The sequence below is a fragment of the Sus scrofa genome, chromosome 6 (genome assembly GCF_054392235.1).
Source record: "Sus scrofa isolate SSC_HxYL_T2T_F1_AM1 chromosome 6, Sscrofa_HxYL_maternal_Yorkshire_Landrace_v2.0, whole genome shotgun sequence".
NCBI lineage: Eukaryota > Metazoa > Chordata > Mammalia > Artiodactyla > Suidae > Sus > Sus scrofa.
In genome coordinates, this window is record NC_139388.1 from 96,802,740 (window position 1) to 96,826,376 (window position 23,637).

Genomic DNA, 23,637 nt, shown 5'->3' on the forward strand with positions numbered 1-23,637 from the left:
TGGGGACAAAGCTGGCAGTTCCAGAGGCAGGCTCGCTTTAGGTATCTTTTCTTTTTCTCCATGCTGACACCATTTCTGTGCTCTTACCGTCTTTCCTTTTGCTTGCTTGAAGGAAAGAGAGCTTGCTTCACTGAAGTACTTTTTGTGTCAGTTCTTATCTGTAGACTAACTTTTGAACTGACTTCTTTCCTTCTCTCCAAGCTTTCCAGAAGGGTAACTTGTGTCCACCTACCCTGTAGTGACTCTTAAGTTTTGGGCTCTTTCTCCTCTTCTGTCCTGTCCCAGAAAGCACTCCTCTGAACCCGGGACAGACTTTTGAAACTCTGCCTTACAGTCGAGGGCTTTGCTGGGGTACCACAGCAGGAGCAGAGCTCACAGCTTGATGTCCTGGAGGAGAGCACAGAGGCCAGCCTTCCACTCGGCTGCTCTATCTGCCCCCTGTCACACGTCTGCTGATGCTCATGTGTGAAGCCATCAGGACCGATCTCATCACACTCCCTCCTCATCTTTCAGATCCTCCATCTCTTCTCAATATCTCCCAATCTCCTCCCCCCATTAAAAAAAAAAAAAAAAAAAAAAGACCTGGAGTTCCCGTCGTGGCGCAGCAGAAACGAATCCGACTAGGAACCATGAGGTTGCGGGTTTGATCCCTGGCCTCGCTCAGTGGGCTAAGGATCCAGCGTTGCTGTGAGCTGGGGTGTAGGTCGCAGACGCGGCTTGGATATGGCGTTGCTGTGGCTCTGGCATAGGCTGGCCGCTACAGCTCGGATTAGACCCCTAGCCTGGGAACCTCCATGTGCCGCAGGTGCAGGCCTAAAAAGACAAAAAGACGGAAAAAAAAAAAAAAAAAAGACCTGAGTCAATTTATTTTATTTTTATTTTATTTTATGACTGTGCCCACAGCCTATGGAAGTTCTGGGGCCAGGGACTGAATCTGATACTTTTTTTTTTTTTTGTCTTTTGTCTTTTTTGTTGTTGTTTTGTTGTTGTTGCTATTTCTTGGGCCGCTCCCGAGGCATATGGAGGTTCCCAGGCTAGGGGTTGAATCGGAGCTGTAGCCACCGGCCTACCCCAGAGCCACAGCAACGCGGGATCCGAGCTGAGACTGCAACCTACACCACAGCTCACGGCAACGCCAGATCGTTAACCCACTGATTCGTTAACCACTGCGCCACGACGGGAACTCCTGAATCTGATACTTTAACCCACCGTGCCAGGTAGGGGATCGAACCCACACCTCTGCAGCAACCTGAGCCACTGCAGTATTAACTTACTGTGCCATGGCAGGAACACCTCAATTTACTATTTTATTTTATTTTATTTTATTTTATTTTATGGTTTTTTTTTTGCCCATGCCTGGGGCATGTGGAAGTTTCCGGGCCAGGGATCAAACTCATGCCACAGGAGCAATGGGAGCCACAACAGTGACAACACTGGCTCCTTAACCCACTGAGCCACCACGGAACTCCCATCAATTTATTTTAATTATATTAATTTGTTTTGTTTTGTTTTTGTGTCTTTTAGAGCTGGATTTATGGCATATGGAGGTTCCCAGGTTAGGGGTCCAATCAGAGCTGTAGCTGCTGGCCTACACCACAGCCATAGCAACGTGGGACCCAAGCCATGTCTGCGACTTAACCACAGCTCACAGCAATGCCAGATCCTTAACCCACTGAGGAAGGCCAGGGATTGAACCTACGTCCTCCTGGATGCTAGTCAGATTTGTTTCCGCTGAGCCATGATAGGAACTCCTATTTTATATATATTGAGAGCTTCTGTGCCAGTCTGTGCCAGGGGGATATACAGAGGACACAGGACATAACACAGTCCGGTTCAGTGAAAAAAACCAATAAATGGAACTGGTACAAATGCTAGTGCTGGGGTGTGAGAGTGATACTTATATAACCTCCCCATACCCCAAACCCTGAGTTCAGACCAGTCCAGTCAAGGCAGAGGAATGGAGAGCCAAATCAGCTTTATTGCTAGTTGCTTATATTTGGACCCAAGCTCAAAAACTTTGCCCTCCCCTGTCCAGACCTTGGGAAGACCCACCCAAGGCAGGACAGACACATCTACCCAATCCTTGAGCCAACCCTGAGAGTGGGATCAGAGACATGGATCTCCAGACTTGCCTCTGGAAATCTGAATGGTGCCCCAGCTGTGTGTCCACCACAGGAAGGGCAAGAGCAGGAGGGCCTGAAAAGCGAGGGCAGCCCCAGTCATATTTGCCTGCTGAAGCTTCCCTCAGCTTCAATGATCCCACGAAACACTGCTCCTCAGGGGGAAGAGCAAGTGAATGAGAAAGTGGGCACTTTCATACATACTGGGAACTTCCTTCTGCTGTGGTTGCAGCTCTAAAAAGACCAAAAAAAAAAGAAAAGAAAGAAAGAAAGAAAGAAAAGAAGTTCCCATGTGGCACAGTGGGTTGATGGGTTAAGGAGCTGGTGTTGCTGCAGCTGTGGAGCAGGTTGCAACTGGGGCACAGGTTCGATCCCTTGCCTGGGAACTTCCACATGCCTCAGGTGCAGGCCAAAAAAAAAAAAAAAAAAAAAAAAAAAAAAAAAAAAAAAAAAAACAGAGAAAGAAGAACTGAAGAAATTTCTTACACACTTATTGCTGCCAAGTCTATGGCTCACTCACTGCCAGGCCCTAGGAAGACAAAGAAAAAGGTCATGGGCTCATGGGCACCTTCTAAGAAATAATTCTTTGTAGGAGACACAGGAAGGTAATGGATGATTTCAATACATTGTGATGAATGTGGGGAGACTTGTGCAAGCAGAGTGGGGTAGGGAGGCAGTAATAGCATGTCCATCCACACAAGTGCTCCAGCCAGAGACCTACGGGTCAACTTTAACTTCCCTGCCCTCTCTTTCATCCAAACACCAAGACCCCATAGATCTGATGTCTTAAGTATCTTTTGGGAGTTCCTGTTGTGGCGCAGCAGAAATGAATCTGACTAGCATTCATGAGGATGCAGGTTCAATCCCTGGCCTCCCTTAGCAGGTCAGAGATCCGTCATTGCCATGAGCTGTGGTGTAGTTGCAGACATAGCTCAGATCCTGTGTTGCTGTGGCTGTGGCTTGGTCAGCAGCTGTAGCTCTGGTTTGACCCCTAGGAACTTCCATATGTCATGGGTAGCGGCCCTAAAAAAACAGCAAAAAAAAAAAAGTATCTTTTGAATCCATTTACATTTTTTCATCACACTGAAATCACACTAGATCAAGCCATTGTGTCTTCTCATTTGAACTACTGTGATATAAATTCCTCAATGTCTCTCCACTCTCATTCTGGTCTGCCCTAATCCATTCTCACACAGAATAATCCTTTAAAACAGGAATTTTATTTAATCCTATGAATAAATAAATAGGAAATATATTTAATCTTTTAAAAAAGGAAATCAGAATCCCTCTCCTGCTTAAACTTCTCCATGGCTTCCCATTACTCTCAGAGTAAAATCCAAAACCCTCAACTTGGAATAACAGACTCTGTAGGACCTGGCTCCCTATGGCCTCACTAGGATCACTGTGCTTCAGTACCTATGACACGCCAAAGTCAAGGACGGGCCTAACGATACTTAGAATGTGCTGAGTTCCTTCAGGTCACAGGACTTGCCCCCATGTTTCTCCTTCTGGAATGCTCTTCTCCAATTCTCAACCTGCTCAACTGCAAATCTATGGGTCTGTTCCTCAGGGAAGCCTCCTCTAACCTTCTAGCCTAGGTCAGAACCTTTGGATTCTATGTCCAGAATCAGCACACTTTTTCTGCAAGGGGCAGAGAGTAAATATGTTAGGCTTTTCAAGTCAGAGTGTCACGACTACTCAACTCAGGGTCATAGCAGCCATAGACAATATGTCAACAAATTTGAAGGTGCTGGAGTTCCCGTCATGGCACAGTGGAAATGAACCCGACTAGGAACCGTGAGGTTGCAGGTTCGATCCCTGGCCTTGCTCAGTGGGTCAAGGATCTGGCGTTGCCCTGAGCTGTGGTGTAGGTCGTAGACATGGCTCAGGTCTGATGTTGCCACGGCTGTGGTGTAGGCTGGCAGCTGTAGCTCTGATTAGACCCCTAGACTGGAGACCTCCATATGCCACAGGTGCGGCCCTAAGAAGACAAACAAGTTTGTGGATGCTGAACTTTGATTTTCATATATACTTTTCACATGTCTTTTGATTTTTTTTCAACTATTTAAAAATGTAAAAATTTCTGGAGTTCCCTGGCGCAGTGGTTAACGAATCCGACTAGGAACCATGAGGTTGCGGGTTCGGTCCCTGCCCTTGCTCAGTGGGTTAAGGATCCGGCGTTGCCGTGAGCTGTGGTGTAGGTTGCAGACGTGGCTCAGATCCCACGTTGCTGTGGCTCTGGTGTAAGCCGGCAGCTACAGCTCTGATTGAACCCCTAGCCTGGGAACCTCCATATGCCGCTGGAGCAGCCCAAGAAAAAAAAGACAAAAAAAAAAAAAAAGTAAAAATTTCTAGCTTCTGGCCATGCAAAAACAGGAGGTAAGCTAGAACTGGTCCCTAGGTCATAGTTTGCCAGCCCCTGTTCTGTGTTGCCATACACACACACATATATGTACACATGTATGAGTATGTTTATATATATATACATATAAAGCATATACTTTCCTGTGTTGCCCTTATCACAAGTAGTAATTAATTATGCATGTGATAGACTCCTCTTTTTTTTTTTTTTTTTTTTTCCTTTTTCGGCCACCCCGAAGCATATGGTGTTCCCAAGCCAGGGATTAGATCTGAGCCAGAGCTGCAGCAATGCCAGATCCTTAACCCTCTGTGCTGGGCTGGGGACTGAAGCTGTGTCCCAGGGCTCCAGAGATGCCACTGATCCCATTGTGCTGCATCGGGAACTCTTCCTTAATGTCTATCTTAATGTTGTCTCCCCAGTTAGAAGTATGCTCTGTGAAGATAAGAACCATATTTATTTTTTTTACCATCTCCTCCTGAGCTTCTAGCACAGGGCCTAACCCATAGTAGTTGCTTAATAAAGGAATGGAGGCGTTCCCGTCATGGCTCAGCTGTAACAAATCTAATTAGGATTCATGAGGATGTGGGTTGAGGATCCTGAGTTGCTGTGGCTGTGGTGTCAGCCGGCAGCTGTAGCTGATTTGACTCCCAGCCTGGGAACTTTCATATGCTGAGCTTTCAGCCCTAAAGAAACCAAAATAAATAAATATAAATAAATGAAATAATAAAGCGTTCTTTTCCTTGAGGAGCTCCAAGCTTAGTGGAGAATATAGATGTGTAAACAATTAACTGCACGATTAATTAGGTAATGCTTATCAGACAAAAGAATTCGGTTTTTTGGCAGGTTTAGTTTGAGATACCAGTGGGAAATCAGAATGTGGTGACTTTCAAACATCTGGACCTGAGTTCATGCTAAGATGTAGATAAGGGAGTAAAATGCACAGAAGAGATGTAAAAATTACCCGAGTGTGCCAGATCACTTAAGCAGAGAGGTCACTCTGGGAGAGAGGCTGGAATTGTGGGGCAAGTTTCTGGGTCAGGGAAGGGGCAGAAGTAGGAGAGAGGTAAGAAGAGTCATTCAGCACAGAAGTGTTTCAGAAACCAAGAGGAATGACTTTTTTCTTTTTTCTTGTCATTTTAGGGCCACACCCTCAGTATATAGAGGTTCCCAGGCTAGTGGTCCAACCATAGCTGTAGCCTCTGGCCTATGCCAGAGCCACAGCAATACAGAATCTGAGCCACATCTTCGATTTACACTACAGCTCACAGCAACACTGGCTCCTTAACCCACTGAGCGACGACAGGGAGCGAACCCTCATCCTAATGGATGCTGGTCAGGTTCGTTAACCAATGAGCCACGATAGGAACTCCATGACTATACATTTTTTTATCTACCTATTTTACCACTTTATTCCTAGTATTTTGCACTGGGCATAGCCTATAGTAGGTACTCAGAAAAATCTGTGAATTGAAAATTAAATTGGAGTTCCTGTTGTGGCTCTGCAGGTTAAGAATCCTACTAGTATACATGAGAATGTGGGTTTGGTCCCTGGCCTTGCTCAGTGGGTGAAGGATCTGGCATTGTTGTGAGCTGCAGAGTAGGTTGCAGATGAGACTCATCTTGCATTTCTGTGGTGGTGGTGTAGGTCAGCAGCTGCAGCTCTGATTCAATCCCTAGCCTGGGAAATTCCATACGCTGCAGGTTCGGCCCTATAAAGGAAAAAGAAAAAAAAAAAAGAAAGAAAGACAATTAAATTGAATCAGAATCTTTTAAGAAGCACTACACAGCATGCAGCTCACAGTAAGTGCTCAAAGAAGGAAAAAAAAGAGTAAGCAGTGAGGCCAGTAAGCATGAAGGCTGATGGTGGCACTAAGATTTGAGTTGAGCCTGGTGAGTTTTTCTTGCAGGAAAGGTAGATTCCTTCAATATCTTTTCACATTTATTCTGTTTACTTTGCCCTGGGGATGCAGAACTCCAGCAAAACAGATCTCTGTTCTCAGCTCACAGTCTGATGGGGAAGACAAACACAGTTTTTGATAACTATAAAATAAGATGGAAAGGTACTATGGGAGGACAGGGACCAGGAGGAGCTAGTAAACTTGGAGAGCTTCACAGAAGGGGTGATTTTTGAGCTCAGTCTTAAAAGATTCAAGTTCAGTACAGCGGGAATTCTAGCGGAAACCAGCCTATGCAAAAACCCCGTGGAAAAGCCCTGGCTCTCAAACTTATATGTGCAAAAGAATCACTAGAGAGGTTTGCTTATTATGCACATTCCAAAGCTGTACTTCCCAGGAAACCTCTGGTTCAATAGGTGATGGCATCCATTTTAACGAGCTTCACAGGAGAACACTTTCCGAACACCCCTTTACTGAAAACCTCTTTACCTACTCCCTTTGTCACGGAAGTGGGGGGGAGCGGTGGCGGGAGACGAGTTTGGAGAGAGCTTTGCCCAGGTGGGCTTCTGGGTCTCCATAGGAAGTCACACAATCACAAAAACAACTTCGTTTTGAGGCGCGCTTTCAGGAGACTAGACGCTTTCCTTGCGCCTTACTTTCTCGGAGCCTCACAATTCAGCGGAGTAGAAATTACGAGCCTCATTTCCTTGGGGAGGAAATTGAGGCTCAGAGAGGGGAGAAGATTTGCTCAAGGTCACAAAGCGAGAGGTGGCAAGGCAGACACCCAACGCCAAGCGAGCGGATTCACACTTCAGGCTTTTCCACAACGCAGGCAGGCCACGAGTAGGTGGGGCTCAGGCCCTCCCTACAGGATGGTTCCAAAATGGTGGGGGCCCTGGCGTCAGCAACGCCCCCGCCCCTTCCGTCCACCTCCCTCCTTCTTCCCCAGGCCACCCAGGCGGGGGGAGGGGGGGATTGGAGCAGCCCACGTGACTGCCAACAACCTGGCTCGTGACGCAAAGCGGCGGGCCCAACACTCGCCTTGCCTTGTGGGAAACGTAGTTCCGTAGACCGTCAAGTTGGCTAGAAGGGCCGGGCCTAAGACTACATTTCCCAGGAGGCCTCGGGGCGACGCCGCCGCTACCGCCGTCAGAGAGCGCGGACGCGGGGCGCGCTGTCGGGCGGGGGCGAGGTTCGGGCCGGTTGTGCCGTTGCGAGGCTGCAGCTGCGATCGCTGCGGTGGGCCCAGGTAAGTGAGGGCCCTTGATCGGGATTGGGGCGGCTCAATCGGTTTTAGTCATTTCGTTTTTAGCTTTTCTCTGCGGTTGCTGGCTCAGCGTTCTCTGGCAGGCCCTGGCGCGGAGCCGCTCCCCCGCGCCTACCCCCCGGCCTCCTCTGAGCGGGCCCCGCTCTCTCCGGCTCCTCCCCCTCCCCGCCCTTCAGGGCTTCCCCTTGCTCCGGCCTAGATCCCGACGTTCGGGGCCGCCTTTTCTCCGGAGCAGCTTCTACCCTTTTTCGCTTCCTTGAAAGCTGCCAGGGAGAGGCCTTCATTTCCTTCATCTCCCCCTTTAGTCGGATGAACCCCATTATTTGGATTTCTCCTTTTCCCGGAACTCTTGAGTACCCTCCCCCCCACTTAATCTCCATTGGCCTGGTTCTGTCTTCTAGGGCGCATGTGGTTGGCACTCAATAAATGTTAGTACCTCTTCCGTTCCTTTCTGCCTTGTGGCCAGAGGAGGCATAGTCCAAATTTATCAGCCACGGGAACATTTGTGCGCCCACTTTCATTTCAGTCTCTTGGACTGGAGGTGAGGCCGACTTGCCTTCCTTTAGTCATCCATCGGCTTGTGTTCTGCTTCAGTGAGGTAATTTTCTTTGCCTTCCCTAGCACCCAGGGAACTTTTATCAGCTGTTCTCTTGGATTTAATCTTAGGGCAGAAGCTGGCAAGTAGCGCTGGCGCCCAAAAGTTCGAAGCCATTAGTGGTAGTACAGTGTTTACGGGGAGGTTATTAATTGGATTGAAGGAAACACCTGAGAGTGTATCCGAGCCTGGCAAGAGAGAGCCAATGAAGATTCTGGTGGCAGCATAACAGAAGGATCCCGGAGCCATCTGCCCGAGTTCAAGTTAGGTTTCAAGTCAAGGGGCTTCACTTCCAAGTGTTCTTATCTGCAAAATAGTGATGAGTAACAGTGGCCACTTTATAGGGTTACTGTGACGATTAGATGAGCTAAGCTGAAAACCGCTTAGCTCGTTACCGACAAGTATTACGTACTATTATCGTTATCACCACTTTTAGGATTTATAGATTGTGGGACCGCAGTGGAAAGGCCTTTATCACATCATCATTTTCTTTCCCTTTCAGATGGCCTTCCCTTCCCTAGTTTGTGGAAATACTGTTTGTTGTAGTCTGTCCTGTTATCTAGATGACCCGATGTGTGTATTATTATATAGTTAGAAACCTATTAAAGAGCCAAAAATGGCTGCTGCCATGAACAACTTGTGTGACAAATTGGGCTTAGTTTATTCTCTGCTGGAAAATTTGTGAACAAGTGTACATACCTAAGCGATACCAAAATTTTTTTTTCCTGCACCCATTTAGACTTTATTGTATTTTGCAAAAGAGGTCAATTGAAGTTTCTGTAAGGAACCGTTTAACTAAAAGCCTTTATGTACAGTACAGTTCCATCTCTTTGTGTTTTAAATCTCTTAGCGCCAGTGAAAAATCTCTGGTTTGGGGGACTGATGGTTTTATGTGTGTATGTGTCTTTTTAGGGCTGCACCCATGGCATACAGAAGTTCCCAGGTTAGGGGTCAAATCGGAACTGTAGCCTTTGGCCTATACTACAGCCACAGCAAGCCATATCTGAGCCGTGTCTGCAACCTACACCAAAGCTCACCGCAACCCCCAATCCTTAACCCACTGAGCGAGGCCAGGGATAGAACCTGCATCCTCATGATTAGTAGTCAGATTCGTTTCCGCTGAGCCACAACGGGAACTTTGGGCCTGATGTTTTTAGTCTGCAGGCTAGGTACAGTCTGATTTTAGCGGTAGTGGTGGTAATAGTAGTAATAATAGCAAGGGCAATCGTAGTAATTCTTTAGCATGTTTCATTTGTTTTTTAACACCAGTCTTTTTGGGGGGGGGCGCACCCATGGCATATAGAGGTTCCCAGGCTAGAGGTCAATCGGAGCTGTAGCCCACAGCCACAGCAACACCTGATCTGAGCTGCATCTGCCACCTACACCACAGCTTGTGGCAAAGCCGGATCCTTAACCCACTGAGCAAGGCCAGGGATGGAACCTGCATCCTCATGGATCCTAGTCAGATTCATTTTGGCTGAGCCACAACAGGAACTCCTTAGCATCTTACTTAATGACATAGCTAGTACAGGTACTTTTTGAATTTTGTTTAGTCAGTGAATTTATGGATTACAGAGTGTCCTATATTGCATTGAGCCATTAGAGGGCGGCAGCTTGGAGACTAGCACTGAGATGAGGAGGGATGAGGCTGACAAGAGTGCATAGAATATATGACTTATTAATTTTTTTTTGAACGGATAGACTTAACCACTAAGAATCTTATGGTGTTAGCCTATTTCTCTTGGGCATAGTGACATCCTGAATTGAAGGAAGTATGGTTAATGCTATGCTCTCAAATGTTAGATTTTGGTAGGCTGCTTCACATGCTCATTGTGTAAACATCTGAGACAAATGATACAATTAATAGTGCCTGAGAACCTGCCCTGTGCTAGGCTCAGGGAGTACAGGGGAGTGTGAGACAGAAGGGGTCTTGCATATTGGGAGCCTACAGTATAATGGGGGAAGACGCAACAGGTGAGCAAATAAACTACAAACTGAGAGAAGTGAAGTGGAGGTATCAAGCAGGGGACTTGACAGACACCAATAAAAGGAGAGACCCAAGGGCGGTCAGAGAAGTTCTTTGTGGATGAGAGTGAGGAGACAGTTTTGTAGGACATCAAGATGGCGTTCTAGGTGTAGAGGGAAGAGCAAGTGCCAAAGCTAGAAGGTGGGAAGAGTGTAGTGTATTTTCAGAACTGAAAAGAGGCCAGGGGAGGCTCACACATAACGAGGAAAGTGGTGAAAGGTGAGATGGAGAGGTGAGGTTGTTGAGGGAAGCCATGAAGCCTCCTGATGTATGTTTCAGATTCACTTTTGCAGGGATGTGGGAAATGGATTGTGGGGACTGTCAGTTCAGGGGCCGTTGGACTAGTCCAGCGTGGGAGATGATAGTTGCCTGAAGTAGAGAGATGGGAGTGGAGAGGCACCAGTGGGAAGGAGGGCAGTGTTTGGAGATAACCTAGTTTTAATACTCTCTAGAGCATGACGTGCTTAGTCCATGATCCATGGACTACAGAGGGTTCCTGAACTCTTAATGTTTTTGTGAGGGAGGGTGTTTTCTTAGCTTCCGCATCAGATTCATTAGTGTCTTATAGTTTAAGAACCAGCACTCTAGAGTTCGTAGTGCAGGTTTATAATCCATAAAGTAATTGCCCACAGTTTACCAGGAGACTTAAGAGTCATGGGTACCCTTTCTGAAAGTTTGACTATCTTAGACTCTCAAGGGAGCTCTTGTTTAGCTTGTTTTAAACCAAAGTAAATACCATGTCATTGAAAAAGCAGGTTTTCTTTTTGTCTAGAAGTTATGGGCTAATGCCCATACTGAGGAAGCTGAACATTAGTGAGTTCAGTTTCACTAAAATCCATATCCATTTCCTATTGTTCTTCCACTGGCTTTTGTTTACAGTTCCTATTTTTGTGGTAGAAATGGAGCACCTTAGTGTGTAAGGAGTAAGATAATTTTCTTCTTGCCTTCCTTCCAAGCATTAAGGGTTTCACATGTATGTTCATACATATGTATTTTGTTTTGTTTTGTTTTGTATTTCAGGACTGCAGCCATGGCAAATGGAGGTTCCCAGGCTAGGGGTCGAATGGGCGCTAAAGCTGCTGGCCTACGCCACAGCCTCAGCCATGCCACATCCAAGCCGTGTCTCCAACCTCCACCACGGCTCATAGCAATACCGGATCCTTAGCCCACTGAGCAAGGCTAGGGATTGAACCTGCATCCTCATGGTTACTAGTCAGATTCATTTCTGCTGCGCCACGATGGGAACTCTTGTTGGTGTATTTTGTAGTGTATTTTTCAGATGATAGTTTGTTATTGGAAGCACAGGGTGTGCCTTCTACCACAGAGTTAGAGCTCTACCATGTGTTTTTCTTTTTATGGTAGAGGTTGAAAACTGAAGGCTTGTGGACTAAATCCAGTCAGCAGATGTGTTTTGTTTGGCTCACACAGTGTTGTAAATTTGAATTAGTTGTCAACATTAAAAAACAGGGAAATTTCATGTAAAAATGTGGATTCAGGCTGCTTTGAAAGATCTGATCTGGCAGCCATGGACCGTGTTTCTGCTTGCAGCAGCCATCTTTGGGACAGGTCCTGAGATCGCTATTAAAGGTTTTTTTTTGTTTGTTTGTTTTTTTCTGTCTGGGTGCTTTATTTCTTTCCTTTTTTTAAAAGAAGATTTTAGATAACTTTAGAAGAGGGAGATGGTGGTGGTGGTAGCAGGGACCCAAACACTAAGTTATTTTGTTTCCAATTTGAAGAAACCCAAGTGCTTTTCGAAAGCAAAAGGCAATGGTCTGACCCCTGCCCATGCCTTTTAGCTGGCACATATGCAGTGTCCTCATTTTTGTTCTGCCTGATTTGCTTTTTAGTATCTGGAATGCACTAACTGCACAGCTTGGCTTGTTTCAGAAGGTAGAAAGCCAAACAAAAAGAAGTTGCTGAATGTCCAATTAGAAGACTTTTGGCTCTGTTCTGAGGCATAAGAACCAAAAGTGTGTTTGGGTGGAGAAGTGTGTGTGTGTGTTTATTTATGTATATGCTTATGTGAAGTCCATTGCTTTGCTTTCAGTAATCCTGTGTTTTTTTGAGGAATTAATAATTCAATTTTCTTTTTTTTTTTCTTTTTTCTTTTGATTTTTAGGGCTGAACCCGTAGCACTTGGAGATTCCCAGGCTAGGGGTTGAATTGGAGCTACAGCTGCCAGCCTACCCCACAGCCGCAGCAACATCAGGTCCCAGCCGCGTCTGCGACCTGTACTACAGCTCACTGCAACACTGGATCCTTAACCCACTGAGTGAGGCCAGGGATCGAAACCACAACCTTATAGTTACTAATTGATTTGTTTCTGCTGCACCATGACGGGGAATCCTCTTCTTTTTTCTTTTTCTTTTCTTTTCTTTTCTCTTTTTTTTTTTTTTGTCTTGTCTTTTTGCCTTTTTCTAGGTCTGCTCCCGGGGCATATGGAGATTCCCAGGCTAGGGGTTGAATTGGAGCCGTAGCCACTGGCCTACGCCAGAGCCACAGCAACACAGGATCCGCCGTGTCTGCAACCTAAACCTCAGCTCACAGCAATGCCGGATCCTTAACCCACTGAGCAAGACCAGGGATCGAACCCGCAACCTCATGGTTCCTAGTCGGATTCATTAACCACTGCACCACAACGGGAACTCCTTTTCTTTTTTCTTTTAAAAGATCCACATGAGGCATGTGGAAGTTCCTAAACTAGGGGTCAAATTAGAACTGCAGCTGCTGACCATAGCCACAGCAACGCAGGATCTGAGCTGAATGTGCAACCTACACCACAGCTCACCATAATGCCAGATCCTTAACCCATTGAGTGAGGCCAGGGATCGAACCCACATCCTCATGGATACTAATTGGGTTTGTTTCTGCTGAGCCACAGTGGGTATGCCAATAACTCATTTTTCTTTTTTTCTATTTTAATGAAAAGGACAGGATACATAAAGGATTGATAGAGGAAGTCACAGAGGTGAAACTGCTTTCTGAAGTTACCCTAGAGTGGTTTCCTTGTGGGTTAAAGATCTGACGTTGTCACTGCTGTGGCACAGTTCGATCCCTGGCTGGGGAACGTCCAGATGCCACAGGTGCAACCCGAAAACCAAAATTACTCTAGAGATCTCCTTACCCCAGGACTCTTCCTTTATATCACAGCTTCCCAGAAGGTGGTCCCGATGTATTAAGAAGATATGTCCTAGGGTCTTGACAAAAACCTAGGGCTACCAGACTGTGGGCTTGCTCAATTAAAAAAAAAAAAAAAAACTGAGTAAGTTTTTAACATAAGTTCTTGTTTCAGATGTAGTAAAGTGATCTTTTACGAAGCCTTGCTTTGTATACTTTGAAAGTCTTATTGCTTAGCTGTCAAGGAGTTGCTGTATCGCCTTCTTGGCTTTGGCAATTTTGATGTCCTTTTGTATGCACGTGTCACATTGGAAAACGTTCTGAGAGAGGCTTTCCTTGACTATCCTCTCTTTAATAGTACTCCACTCAACAACCAGTGCTCTCCCCCCAACCCTGCATTATTTTTGTGGGGCATTATATTGTTTGTCTTTCATCTATTATGTTTTCACCTCTTTAGAGAGTGAAGCAGGGATTTGTTTGATTCACTGCTGAATCCCCATACCTAGGGTGTTCTCTGTTACATAGAGAAGGCTTAGTAAATATTGAGAGAAAGGATGAATCAATATGGGAGTAAACAGATGGTTGACTGGGTGGTAGTCTTTGAAAATGTTCCCACTGTTAAGTGCTAGCTTACTCAGGTGGCAGATGAGGAGATTGCAGAGGGGCGAGGGGATACTTACTGGCGTGATGGAAATGTTCTGTTGTTTGCTTGGGGTGGTGTTTACACAGTATATATATATGTATACACATGTGTATATACATATATATATGTATACATATATATATATGTATACACATATATGTATACATATATATGCACACACACGTGTATGGTTGTGCCTATGCCATGTACAAGTTTCTGGGCCAAGTGTTGAACCCATGCCCCAGCAATTACAGTGCTGGAACCTTAACCACTAAGCCACCAGGGAACTCCTGCATGGTATATTTTGTTGAAACTCAGTGAACTGGGTCCTTAAAATGTGTACATCTATTGCATATGAATTATAAAAATTGGTATTTAAAACTCAACTTTTAAATTTTTTTTGGTCTTTTTGCCTTTTCTAGGGCCGCTCCCACAGCATATGGAGGTTCCCAGGCTAGGGGTCTAATCAGAGCTGTAGCTGCCCGCCTACACCACAGTGACAGCAATGCAGGATCCGAGCTGCATCTGCGACCTACACCACAGCTCACGGCAACGCCACGTCCTTAGCCCACTGAGCGAGGCCAGGGATCAAACCCGCAACCTCATGATTCCTAGTCTGATTCGTTAGCCACTGAGCCATGATGGGAACTCCAAAACTCAACTTTTAAAGGCTATTCTGTAAAACAGGTAACTCTGTAAGTAGGTTGTGATAATTGTCCTTGAATTTTTGGTAAACTTAGCCAAGTATAGGTTGGATTGGGGGTTTTAAAATACTCTGAAGTGGGGAAGTGCCACTGGAGCAACAAGAGAGAAAGAGGTTGTGTTGGCCAGACTCTGAATAGCCCACTCCCATTTCAATCAGAGGTGCTGCATTGATATTTCATACTTTGAGGTTTTGCTTAACATTTTATTGTTAAAAAGATAAACCATTGAGTTCCCTAAGGCCCTCCCACCCTTACCCCAGGGTTTAGTGAAGCAAGGTGCAGCCTTGGCAGGGCAGATAATTGTCTTCAGTTTTGTTTCCCCTGCTCACAGGTCCTTTTTGAAAAAAATAGGCATTGGAGAAATATGTAATGTAGAAGGAGAAAGCTTCCTATAATGCCGTCTTTTTAGGTCAGTGGTAATAGTTTGGGTATATTTCTGAATCGTAAGGGTAGACAGTAAGGAACTGGGGAGGAGGTAGAGCTAAACCTCTTTGGTTTATTATGAAAGCGTAAGACTTAAAACCTTACTTCAGGGAGTTCGCATTGTGGGTCAGTGGTAACAAACCTGACTTGCATCCGTGAGGATTCGGGTTCAATCCCTGGCCTCCATCAGTGGGTTAAGGATCCGGCATTGCTGCGAGCTGCGGTGTAGGTCGCAGATGCAGCTCAGATCCTATGTTGTTGTGGCTGTGGTGTAGGCTGGCAGCTGCAGCTCCCACCTCTTATTTTGGGAATTTCTGTATGCTGTGGGTGCAGCCCTAAAAAGTAAAAAAAATCCCAAAAAACCTCTTACTTCAGGACTAAGTGTATCGATTGTGGTATTCCTTGTGTTTTCCTGGAAAATTGAGAAGGTGATATGTTGATTCTGGGATAATGGTGGATGTTTTTGTTCATAGCAGAGAACTTAGCTAGCTTCTTTTTTTGGACTATTTTCGCTTTCAGGTTTGTTTGTCACATGTTTTTACTGGACATTTTACCTTCAGCAAGCATGAATTGTTGCATCATTCAACCAGCTGGGGCCTTGAATATAGTGAATAACAATTCACTACATTGAATATTGAATGACAGTATAGAATGAGGAAGAGAATATACTTGGTTGCTGGCTTATTGTCTCCCCCCTCCCTTTTTTTTTTTTAATTGCTACAGAGACTGTTTAGTGCTGGAGGATACATACATGATGAGGGTAGTTAATAGGGGATTTTTTTGTGCTCCACTTTTAGCAAAGTGTTTTCAGCAGCTGGAGTAATTCCCTTTCCTCTGATTAAATGATGTTTGTTTTAAGTTAGATTTGTTTTTTTTCAAATTAATATTGTGACCATTTAATTTGTCTTTTTGAACCAGGATACTCTTGAGAAAGGGGATGCTATTAATGTATTGGAGCAAGTATAAACTGACTGTCTTGAGCAAACCTGAATGTAAGGTCAACCGCAATGTTAAGGAAGCACATTTATAGACGAGATTTTTTTGAAAGTAAATGCTAATTTAAGCACTTTACATTCATTATCTTATTTAGTCCTGTACAAGGCAAATGAAGGGTGTCTTGTTTTATAGATGATGAAATGCCAACTAAATTATTGCTATGGTTGTTAGGAAACTAAGCTTTTTTTTTTTGTCTTTTTGTCTTTTTGTCTTTTTAGGGCCGCACCTGCCACATATGGAGGTTCCCAGGCTAGGGGTCTAATTGGAGCTGCAGCTGCCGGCCTGCACCACAGCCCCAGTGACACCAGATCTGAGCCGCATCTGTGACCTACAGCACAGCTCATGGTAGCGCCAGATCCTTAACTCACTGAGTGAGGCCAGGGATCGAACACGCAACCTCATAGTTTCTAGTCGGATTCATTTCTGCTGCGCCACTATGGGAACTCCAGGGAACAGATTTTATGTGCTGGTCAAAAGTATACATAAGCTGTAACTTTTGTTGCATATGTTGTATAGTATCTATAATATTATAACAATGTGTTACTCCATCTGGAATTTCGCCCTTGCTCTTCTCACCTGATCTTACTCTGGTAACTCATCTTAGAGCTGCCAACAAGAAATAGGAGGTGCTTTTGAGGAGAGGATCTTTGGTTTCCTTGTTTGGTATTAAGTATCACTGCAAAGCTGTAGGGACACAGGCTTTGTCTTCTGTGTTGTTCATCCTCCTGCCTTTACTCCTTTTGTGTGTGGGAAACCGTTGTTCAAATCTAAATTATAACTTCTGAATACACTTTTTGGATACATTATATGTACAAAACTCATCTTTTCATATAGTAGTTCTTGGTGTAATCTAGTTTCCTTTAGAAAATATTCACAGCTTTTTTTTTTTTTTTTTTTTTTTTTAAGGGTCACATGTGTGGCATATGGAAGTTCCCAGGCTAGGGATCAAATCGGAGGTGTAGCTTCTGGCCTCCATCACAGCCACAGCAACGCCAGATCCAAGCCATGTCTACGACCTACACCACAGCTCACAGCGATCCTTAACTCACTGAGCGAGGCCAGGGATCAAACCCCCAACCTCATGGTTCCTAGTGAGATTCATTAACCATGGCGCCACGATGGGAACTCTAGGTTTATACTTATAATATCATGTTTCATATCCTCTACCCTGAATTTGTACAGATGTTTTCCTATATTTTCTTCTAAAATTTTTCTTCTAAATGTTTTAAAGCTTCACATTTAGTGTTTATGTCCTTTTTTTTTTTTAAGTCCACTTGGAGTTTTTGTCTGTTGCGAGGGAAGGGTCTGATTTTACTTCTTGCACATGATTGGTTTTGTTTTTGTTTTTGTCTTATGGCTGCACCCATGGTGTATGAAAATTGCTGGGTCAGGGATTGAATCTAAGCAATAGCTTTGGCAACACAGAATCCTTTAACCCATTGTGCTGGGCTGGGGATTGAACACACACTTTTGCAGGAGCCTGAGCCACTGCAGTTGGATTTGTAACCCACTTCACCACAGTGGGAACTCCTCCATATGATTTGTTTTAATATTCATTAATATTCTGAATCTGAAGTCCTGACTTATTTGGGGCTTTGTATAGTAGCCTTTATACTTTGTGTAGTGGTCTTAATACCTTTCTCCCAGGCTTAAAACTTTCTTAACTTTACCCATGAGAAATTGGGAAAATATCAATGTAATCTAAAACCAGATCCAGGAAATAGGCAGGATTGTTAAGTCATGGCTAGCATGAGTGGAACAGCTGAATTGAGTCTTCCAAAGGGGAAACTCCATTTGCAAGAATCACTTTAACAGACCACATAGTTCTCTCTCTCTCTCTCTTTTTTTTTTTTTTTTTTGGTCTTTTTGCCTTTTCTAGGGCCATTCCTGCGGCATATGGAGATTCCTAGGCTAGAGGTCTAATCAGAACTGTAGTTGCTGGCCTACACCAGAGCCATAGCAACACGGGATCCGAGCTGCATCTGCAACCTATACCACAGCTCACAGCAATGCTGGATCCTTAACCCACTGAGCGAGACCAGGAATCGAACCCACGTCCTCATGGAACCTAGTCGGATTTGTTTCTGCTGTGCCACAAGGGGACTGGTCTTTATAGCAGTCCCTTTTCCAGGTTAAACTTATGAGTATAGGGCTAATTCTAGTGAGCAGTTACATTGTTTATAAGTATTTTGGAAAAAAGATGGATTTTGTGAGGAATACTCTGCTTAGGAGTGGCTCAGCAGCCTTGGGATTTGGTATTTTGTGGGAAGAGGGGTCTTGTTTTTTCCTAATGGTGTTTGTAAATTGATTATGAGTTACCATCAGCTGCAAAGCAGTTGCAAGTTTATATTTAAAATTAACAACTGTTGAGTTCCCTTGTGGTGCAGCAGGTTAAGAATCTGGTGTTGTTAACTGCTGTGCTATGGGTTCAGTCCTTGGCCTGGGAATTTGCACATGCCATGGGCATGTCCCCTGTGCCTCACCCCCTCAAAAAAGAGCACAACAAGAATATATGGACATTTTGGGTAGATTTCCCAAATTGCTGATAAGATTATTTCTGATGGTAAGTTTGAAAATTTAATTTGGCGGTACTGTGGGAAGTAATTTTGACCTTTGTGTCAAATCTAGTAGTTTCTTCCAATTTGCTATTTTATTTTTTGCTTTTTTAGGGCCATGCCCACAGCACATGAAGGTTCCCAGGCTAGGGGTCTAAATGGAGTTGCAGCTGCTGGCCTGTGCCACAGCCACAGCAACGCCAGATCCAAGCTGCATCTGTGACCTACACTACAGCTCATGGCAATGCCAGATCCTTAACCAACTGAGCTAGGCCAGGGATCGAACCCGCAACCTCATGGTTCCTAGTCGGATTTGTTTCCACTGCACCATGACACGAACTCCCCAGTTTGTAATTTTGAAAGGAAACAAGAATAAAACTCCAAAGATGAATATACTTTAGTAGGTTCTCCAGTATGACATGATCATTTCCGAATTTGATGTCAGAAATAATCTATCCCAAATATTTGTAACAGATTATTCTGGCATCAAATTCAGTCTCTGTTGTTGCTTGTTTACAGATGAAAGCAGATGTGACTTATCTAGAAGTTTGTTATCATGGTCTGATGCTCTGGGTTAAATGGGTTACTGATCAAATTAGTTTTGGATATATATGTGTGTATGCGTTTCTTTTTTAGTAAAACTAAGTGGATGTGGAAGGTATACTCTGAATGTACTATCTACTTTTCCAACTCTAAAATTAAGAGTTTTTTACTGAATACAATTTCTTTACAAATAGGCTTTTAGAGAATTAGGTTCATTCTTATGTAGCATCCCCCATAGCTTCCAATAGAGTACATTTTAGCCGAATAATAATAAGATTATTTAGGAAAGACAGATTGCAAAGACACAGTAAAGGTTTTTTTTGTTTGTTTGTTTTTATCGTCTTAGATAATAAGTAACTGGAAAGAAAAGTGAGAAATCAGAGTAGACTGGACTTTGTGGTTTAAAGTTCTTTAACAGGTAGAAGGTGGAAAGAACTGGAACACACTGAGAACCAAGGGTCTTTAGCTTTAGTTTTTCCTCACCTTCCTAGGCAGGTCTCTTCCTTTTTTCTTGGCTCAGTTTCCCTTCTGTAAAACTAGAAGGGTCGTAAAGGCTAATGGTCTCTAGAAGTCCTTCTACTGCTCAGTCCTCGGTGACTCTAATTCTAGTGAGATTTGTTCATAACTGATATTCTGGGTCAGATTAGAGTGCGTGGTGTCTTAATCACAAGATTCTCTGCTCTTTTTTTTTTTAATTTAATTTTTGTCTTTTTGCCTTTTCTAGGGCCACTCCTGCAGCATATGGAGATTCCCAGGCTAGGGGTCTAATTGAAGCTGTAGCCACCGGCCTACACCAGAGCCATAGCAACGAAGGATCCGAGCCACATCTGCAACCTACACCACAGGTCACGGCAATGCCGGATCCTTAACCCACTGAGCAAAGCCAGGAGTCAAACCCGCAACCTCATGGTTCCTAGTCGGATTCATTAACCACTAAGCCACAATGGGAACTTTATGGATTCTCTGCTCTTTGATTAAAGCCAGCAGTAGACCTCCTCAAGGCTACACACCCAGTACAGGGTCTGATGATAATGAGCATTTTCTCTTCCCTAGCACTCTAAGTCCCAAATTTTTTTTCTTTGCTTTTTTTTTTTTTTTACAAGTCCCAATTATTTTTATAAGTAACTATTTTAGTGAGATTTGGAGATAGAGCCATAAAAATTATAAATATAGGCTGGAAGTTGTATTAATACCAGATTCTAGGCAGAATAAGGATAATACTGGGCAGAGGTAAATGCTCTTTTATATTATAAGCACCTGGAAGGGCACAGATTTTCCGATTCATCTTTGTGCCTTTCCGCAGTGCCCGGAAGGAAACGAACAATTACGTATTACTGTTATTTGAGTGCTTGCTGTATTACTAGGCACTGTCCAATGATTTAGACGTTTTCCTCATTTAGTCACTGTAGTAGCTGATGAGATAGTGTGGTCTGTATTTTATAGATCTGGAAATTGAGACTTAAAAGAGTCAGAATGTTTTACTAGTTTTTATGTGACTCCAGAGGCTGTACTCTTTCTTTTCTTTCTTTCTTTCTTTCTTTTTTCTTTTCTTTCCTTTTTTTTTTTTTTTTTTTGGTGGCCTCACCGGCAGCATGTGGAAGTTTCTAGCCAGGGATCAAACCCTTGCCACAGGAGTGACCCAAGCTGCTGCACTGACAACACTGGATCCTTAACTCCCTGTGCCACAAAGGAACTCTGCCTGTGCTCTTCCTTGCTTCAGTGTGCTGCCTAGCAAAGTCATTATCTATTGGGTGCATTCATTGTTAACTCAGTGAAATACTTGTAAAATGTTTAAAAATACTTTCTGTCCAGGGGTTCCCTTCGTGGCTCAGAGGTTGATGAACCCGACTAGGATCCATGAGGATTTGGGTTCCATTCCTGGCCTCACTCAGTGGGTTAAGGATCCGGCGTTGCTGTGAGCTGTGGTGTAGGTTGCAAATGCAGCTTGGATCCTGCATTGCTGGGCTGTGTTGGCCGGCAGTTGTAGCTCTGACTTGACACCTAGGCTGGGAACTTCCACATGGTGCAGGTGCGGCCCTAAAAAGCAAAAAGTATATATCTTTTTTCTCTTCATTGTTTTGCATGTCTGTGTTAGTATTTTTAGAACAAAGGGATAGCTGGTTCTAATAGGCCAGCTGAGTCTTACTAATAGGATGTCCTTAAGGCAGGGTGTCATGTGGATGGCAGTTTTGTTCCAAAGTAAAAAATTAAGCCAGAGAGGAGGACTGGAAATTGAGGATACGGAGGGCAGAAATTAGGAAGGAGACCTCTTTCCATTATATACTCTTGCACAGTTTGAAATTTTTGCTGTGCATGTATTATTAAAATGAAAAATGCTATGTAAAAAGAATTAAACGTTTTAGTTTGCTCAGGCAAATGAAACAGTTTAATATCTCAAATTCTATGATTTTGTACATTTTTCCCTTTTTTTAATTTTTATATTTTTTTTGTCTTTTCTAGAGCCACACCTGTAGCATATGGAGGTTCCCAGGCTAGGGATCTGATCAGAGCTGTAGCCACCGGCCTGCGCCACAGCCACAGCAGTGCAGGAGAGCCAAGCTGTGTATTCGAACTACACCACACAGCTCATGGCAACACCAGATCCTTAACCCACTGAGTGAGGCTAGGGATCAAACCTGGAACCTCATGGTTCCTAGTCGAATTCGTTAACCACTGAACCATGACGGGAACTCCCATTTTTCCCTTTTTAAAAGCTGGGGTTCCCTGGTGGCTCAGTGGGTTGAGGATCTGGTGCCACTCCTGTGGCTTAGGTTCTGTCCTTGTCCCAGGAACTTCTGCATGCCTCAAGCATGGCCAAAAACATACACAACAACAACAGTAAAAGACTGTATATGTGCTACAGTATGGAAGAATCTTGAAGATGTTGTACTAGGTGACATAAGTTAGATATAAAAAGAACAGATACTGTGTGATTCTGTTTATGTGCAGTAACTAGTGTAGCCAGATTCATAGGGACAAAGTAGAAGTTGCGGTGGTGGGGGTGTTACTCTTTAATGGGTACACGGTTTGTGTTTCAGAAGATGAGAAAGTTCTGGAGATGAATGGTGATGATGGTTGCATGACAGTGCGAATGTGCTAAATGCCACCGAATTGTACCTTGTGCTTAAAAATAGTTAAAATTGTAAATTTTGTGTTAAGAATTTTGCTTTTCTTTTTTTCTTTCTTTTTTTTAAGGGCTGCACCCGCAGCATATGGAGGTTTCCAGGCTAGGGGTCAAATTGGAGCTGTAGCTGCCAGCCTACACCACAGCTCATGGCAATACCGGATCCTTAACCCTCTGAGCAAGGCCAGGGGTCGAAGGCAAGTCCTTATGGATACTAGTCGGGTTCGTTAACTGCTGAGCCACAACAGGAACTCCTGTCTTAGGGATATTTTACCATAGTTTTAAAAAAAACGCATTATATCTCCAATATTTGTTCATTTATTTGTCGTTAAGGACATACCTAGACACTGGGGATACAAAAGGGAGTTTGATCTGGTACTTGCCCTCATGGAGCAAAATAGTCTAATAATGTTGCATGACTAGTAGTTCTCAAGGAAATATGTTGTAAGGAAATGGTGATGGCTTATACAAGTTTTTTTTTTGTTTGTTTTGTTTTGTTTTGTTTTTGTCTTTTTGCCTTTTTCTAGGGCCGCTCCTGCAGCATATGGAGGTTTCCAGGCTAGGGGCCCAATTGGAGCTGTAGCTGCCAGCCTACACCACAGCCACAGCAATGCCAGATCCGAGCCGCATCTGCAACCTACACCATAGCACACAGCAATGCCGGATCCTTAACCCCCTGAGCAAGGCCAGGGATTGAACCCGCAACCTCATGGTTCCTAGTTGGATTCGTTAACCACTGGGCCATGACGGGAACTCCAGCTTATACAAGTTTTGTAATGAGGAATTCCTGTCGTGGTACAGCAGAAATGAATCCAACTAGGAACCATGAGGTTGCAGGTTTGATCCCTGGCCTTGCTTAGTGGGTTAAGAACACGGCTTGGATCTGGCGTTGCTGTGGCTCTGGCATAGGCCAGCAGCAACAGCCCCAATTAGATCCCTAGCCTGGGAACCTCCATATGCTGTGGGAGTGGCCCTAAAAAGACAAAAGATGAAAAAAAAAAAAAAGTTTTGTAATGGGATAAAAAAGTAAATTCTAGAAAAATAGCTCTTTGATTTCTACTGTGTTACATGCTGGGTGGGCCATAGGATTCAGAGGGGAATGTTACTGTTTTGCCTCAAGTCACCTCTGTATAGCCTGAGAGCAAGATTTTAAAAACTCATCTTGGAAGGAGTTGTCAGGTGCACAGATGGTGTGTTGATCCCTCTTGTAAATTGAGAACTTGGGGCACAGAATAATGGTGTCATTTAGGGGGCAGACTCATTCAGC

General features: G+C 44.2%; 1 protein-coding gene across 4 annotated transcripts in view; it reads left to right on the plus strand.

Annotated features, from left to right (window-relative positions):
- The first annotated feature begins 7,566 nt into the window (after positions 1-7,566).
- THRAP3 (thyroid hormone receptor associated protein 3) overlaps positions 7,567-23,637 on the plus strand; it is a 62,245-nt gene continuing 46,174 nt past the window's right edge. For 3 of the 4 annotated variants that reach the window (XR_014807462.1, XM_084963880.1, XM_021095929.2), the window contains exon 1: positions 7,567-7,626. The gene's annotated coding sequence lies outside the window, so the exon portion shown is untranslated. Of the gene's footprint in view, positions 8,243-23,637 lie in introns of all 4 variants that reach the window. The other variant, XM_084963881.1, reaches the window with a different exon arrangement.